The following is a 5,093-nucleotide window of genomic DNA, read 5'->3' as shown; positions in this document are numbered from 1 at the left end:
CTGGCAGGACAGGAGAGGAGGCTGACGTGGGGCCCCTGCTCTTCACAAAGCTAGGAGCCTGCTACACACACAGCCTGGGCCCAGAGCCTCACTGGACCTACTACTGCCTGCCCCTCACTCACTGCTCAGGAGGTCACAGCTGGGCCGCAGAGGACAAGGGGACTGGGCATCCGCCGCCCTGTCTCCAGCATAGACCTGGCTCAGGAGCATAGGAACCCTGGAAGCACAGCTGCTGGCTGTATGACCATGGGCCAGTCCTGACCCTCACCTGGACAGGTAAGGTCAACACACCACCTGCTCAGGCCTTCTAGGACCAGAAGCTGACCATGAGTGAGCAGGCAGCAGGGCTGTGTATGCAGTAAGGCCTTGCCCCAGCAGGGAGACAGAGACCACTCCCCTGCCCGCACCCTGCCCTACACCCTGCCCCACACCCTGCCCCGCACCCTGCCCCGCACCCTGCCCCGCACCCTGGTGGCTGAGCAGGGCCTGTGAGCCTTGGCCTGAGCACCCGCTGGCTGCCCCTTGCTAAGCACAGGCTCTGAGTCTGCAGGCTGGGGCTGCGGCTCCTGCATTTCCACCAGCTCCCAGGGGCCAGGGACGCTGCTGGCTCAGGACCACGCTGTGCACAGTAGGCCAGGGACAGAGGGGAGGACAGGCCATCCTATCACACCCAGTCAGTCTTCCAGCTCCCCAGCAGATGGGCACCCTCCCTACCCCGTGGTCAGCTGCTCATTCCACTGGGCCCAGGGATGGTCCTGGGTCCTCACCAAGCTGGACAGCTCTGCTCTGTCCCTCTTCCCACGTGAGTCAATGGCCTTGGTCTTGGGGATGGGCATTCCAAGTATTCTCAGCTCATCCCAAGGTCAAGCTATGCAGTCAGTGTGGGCACCACCAAGGGGGGTGTTCAAGAATTTTCTGGTTCAGTGTGCAGCACGGCACTGACGTCTCTGTACTCCACAAAATACGTGACCATGGTCCCGTAACCTGCTCAATCTCACTGCCTCCACTGTCCTCTCTGCCTGCTGTCCCAGCGCAGGGCCATGCCGACCCTCAGAAACGGAAACCTCTCAGCACTGCCCTTGCGGGAGTTTGTGCTGGAGGGCTTTAGAGGAGGGGTGGAGATTCAAGCTCTGCTCTTTGCTGTCTTCCTGGCCCTGTATGTGGTGACCGTCCTGGGCAACGTCACCATGATCGTGGTCATCACCCTGGATGCCCGCCTGCACTCCCCCATGTACTTCTTCCTCAAGAACCTGTCCTTCCTGGACCTCTGCTACTCCTCCGTCATTGCCCCCAATGCCCTGGCCAACTTCCTCTCCTCCAAGGCCATCAGCTTTGGGGGATGTGCCACCCAGCTGTTCTTCTTCTCCTTTCTTGGTACCACTGAGGCTATACTTCTGGCTGTGATGGCTTATGACCGCTTCATGGCCATCTGCAGCCCCCTGCAGTACCCTGTGACCATGTGTCCTGCTACGTGTGTCCGCCTGGTGCTTGGAGCCTACTGTGGAGGCTGCCTCAACTCCATCATAGAGACCAGCCTCACCTTCCAGCTGCCCTTCTGCAGCTCCAACCGCATCGACCACTTCTTCTGTGATGTGCCCCCCCTGCTCCGGCTGGCCTGTGCCAACACGGCTCTCAACGAGCTGGTCATGTTCGGCCTCTGTGGGCTCATCCTTGTGGGTGCGATACTAGGGATCTTGGTGTCCTATGGCTACATCGCAGTGACCATCCTCAGGATGCGCTCTGGATCTGGGCGGCACAAGCTCTTCTCCACCTGTGGCTCCCACCTGACAGCTGTGTCTCTGTTTTATGGAACTGGTTTTATTATATATGGCCAGCCAGGAGCCGTGGGGTCCATGGAGCAGGGCAAGGTGTTCTCCGTCTTCTACACCCTGGTCATCCCAGTGCTCAACCCCCTCATCTACAGCCTGCGGAACAAGGACGTGAAGGATGCTCTGCGGAGGCTGGGAGAGAGGCCCACAGCCTCGTGAAGTAGGGAGGCTGGTGAGAGGCAGTGACCATGAGGACTGATGGAAAAGCTGCAAGGGGACACTGCTTATTGCAACGACAGACCATGTGTGTTCCAAGTCTTGATTCTTCCTTTCCTTCTTGCTTTCTTGCTCCGTCTGTCTTTCCATCCATCCACGATTCAATCCTTCATAAAAGCATATCATGGCTCAGCCCTTATTAAATACAAATGTGTCATGTTCTTTGCCACCAGAAAAGCACTGGTCCAGAGATTGAGCTGACCCATGTCCTTCATGCTTTGTTGGAACACACAGAGGCCTAAGCGGAGCGCCTTCACAGTACACCATGCAGCTGGTGCTGACATCTGCCCGTGAAGGCTCAGGGCTCAGGGTCCTCCAGGGCCTCTCTCTCCCTCATCACTGAATGTCCCTGTGCCGGGATCCCTCCTGTGCCCCTTGCAGTGGGACTCTGAGGAGGCTGCTGTGGAGCCTATCCTTACTGGTGTCGCCAGGCAGTTCCGAGAGCTCTGAAGTCTCCTTGTCCTGGTGTCACCCACTCAGGTGCTGCCTCTGCCTCCCTCCCTGTGCATGATGCTGGCCTCCTCCTGTACTTGGCCCCTAGGATAACCCCCAGGCCCCAGCAGAAGCCCCAGACACACCACCCTCCTGACATGAACCTTCCAAACCCCGCCGGCTCGCCGGTGGTCACAGAGAGTTGTGCTTCGTCCCACAGAGGCTGCAGAGGGAGGATGGGCTCTGGCGGCCGCACCAGGTGGAGGTGAGGAAGCCATGGTGCCCTGTCGTGGTGGCCAGCACAGCTGCACCGAGCCTGCTGCCTCCTGTGCTGGCTGCCAGGCTGGACCCTCTTACCCACCCCCTCGTCACCCCCTCACACCCTGACCTAATTGATATGCCTGTCTCTACTGGAACCACCCATGCCCTGGCCACCACCAGCAATCCGTCCCCCTCCTGGAGGGCCCTGTGTCCCTGCACCTCAGCCTGGTCTCCTCCGCAGGAGCCTGCCCGTAGGAGCCCAGCAGCAGGCAGCTCCGTGCTGCTCCCCGTCAGCTGACCTCAGGGCTCCGGGTCTCCAGGGAGACCTGGAGACCCACCTGCACCCACCCCTCAGCGTCCAGCTCTCCGTGATTCTTTGTCCCTCTGCTCTGGTGCCTGCTCGATGCCAAAGTCTCTGTTTCTCTGTGACTCTCCTGCTTCCTGCTCGGTGCGTCTTGTGCCTGGTAACTGCCTCCCGCTGGAGCCTCCCTCCACGCCCTTCTCCCTGTGCTTCCTCACATGTGTCCTGTCAACCCACGTGTTAAGTTGCCTCTTGTTAGTCACACATGACAACAGCATCCATCTGCCATACCCACAAATCATGGACCACGACTCGCTCTGACCAGCCCTCAGCACCTGCTCCCTCCCTCTGCACTACTCACAGTCTGCAGTTCACTTGTGGTTTCTAAACGTTTAATCAGGGTCTTACTTAGAGATGGTGAGGTCACTGGGAAGGTGAGGTCAGCTCACTCCACCGCCCTGCCCCGTCCTCTTCCCTGCCCTCTTCCCCTCTGTGGGCTCCATGTGTCTTCCCTGTTCTTTCTGGTAGATGAGTGGAAGACGCCCATGTGACTTATGCCATCTTAATGCAGAGTGAGAGAAGGAATCAAGGACTACTTCGTTGAGTTTTTCTTTTTTAACACTGGTGTAGACTTTTTTGTTTTTGTTTTTGTTTTTTGGAGGTGCTGGGGATTGAACCCAGGGCCTGTGCATGCTGGCAAGCACTCCACCAACTGAGCCTCCTTAACACTGGTGTAGATTCAACCTGACACTTAAAATTTAGTGACGTGAACAGTAAGAATCAGCAGTGTCCCTGGTTGGGAGCATTACCTGGCCGTGCCAGTCGGGGAAGCTGTTCTGACATTAGAGGAACACACAGTCTCAGCCCATGTGCGGACCCTGTCCCTGTCACACAGACCACCGGTATGCATCTCAGCACTGCCCCTACATCCCAGGGGTGAACACTACTTGGGGTCGTGACGTATGAGCTTCCCAGTGTGTTACTGAGTTCCACTCATGAGCATTTTGTGGGTTGCATCGTTGTTTGACAGGGACGTTGACCTGTGGTTCATTTTCTTGTGGTGTCTGTCTGGCTTTGGTGTCAGGGTGATGCACACACCTCACAAAGAGAGTTTGGGAGTACTCTCTGTTCTTCGGGTCCAGGAGGTGTCTGGGAAGGACTGGTGGCAGGTCTTGGTGTTGGGCTCTGTCCACATGAGGTTCATTTCTCATCATGAGGCCCTCCATATTTGTCCACACTCCCACAAAGCGCAGGATTCCCTTTTGAAGGCTGGGTAGTGTTCACTGTGCACATACCCCAGGTCCATGTCCCCCACACCTGGTGATGGGTGCTAGGTTCTCCTAGGAGGGTGGAGCTGGTTTCTACCCGGGGCCTCTGTTGGGGTGTGAGCCTTACTGCGGTTGCCCCTGTGCTGCTCGGCTGTGTCCCATTCACGTTGACCTTCTGTTTCTGTCCTCACCTGCCCATCTTCCAACACCCTGGACGTCTCGGTCCCCAGGACAGTTGCTCAGGTGCGCGGTGTCTCATTCCCTCGTGTCTGTTAGTCTTTCGTTTCGTGTTCTTATTCTTTTCTGGTTTCACCCTCTCGTGGTCATATTTTAATCCTGTCAGTCTGTTAGGACCAATTCTGTGTTCTAGCGTGTGTGTGTGTGGTGCTTCCTGGAGAATGGTCGTGTGTGTGTGTGTGTGTGTGTGTGTGCGCACGCGCGTGCTGCTTCCTGGAGGATGCCCATGTGTGCCTCAATCGCAGGCTCTTAGGGTTGCTCGAGGCTGCGGCTTCCCTGCCACCCGTACTTCTGGGTGGCCCACCACTTGGTGGGACGGCGACACCCTGCCCTGTGGCACGCTGTCTGGGCCCTCACCTGTCAGCTCTGCTGTGCACCCAGGTCGTGGTGCTGTGGCGTGTGATGTCACATCTGCACAGCTTCCTGTGGAGTCAGCCCTTCCTCGTATGTCATGACTTTCTTTTGTCTCCTATGACAGTTTTTAACTTAAAGTCTATTTTACCTTAAATAAGCATTGCCACCTGCTCTTCTGGTCTCAGTTAGCTGGGA

At 57.4% G+C, this 5,093-nt stretch overlaps 1 pseudogene; it reads left to right on the top strand.

Moving 5' to 3' along the window:
* Positions 1-1,040: 1,040 nt before the first annotated feature.
* On the top strand, positions 1,041-1,993 carry LOC143407122 (olfactory receptor 9S13-like; annotated as a pseudogene).
* Positions 1,994-5,093: the final 3,100 nt, after the last annotated feature.

Source organism: Callospermophilus lateralis, chromosome 9 (genome assembly GCF_048772815.1).
Source record: "Callospermophilus lateralis isolate mCalLat2 chromosome 9, mCalLat2.hap1, whole genome shotgun sequence".
Lineage (NCBI taxonomy): Eukaryota > Metazoa > Chordata > Mammalia > Rodentia > Sciuridae > Callospermophilus > Callospermophilus lateralis.
The sequence above is the reverse complement of the archived record's forward strand: the minus strand, read 5'-3'. Positions and strand labels throughout refer to the sequence as shown.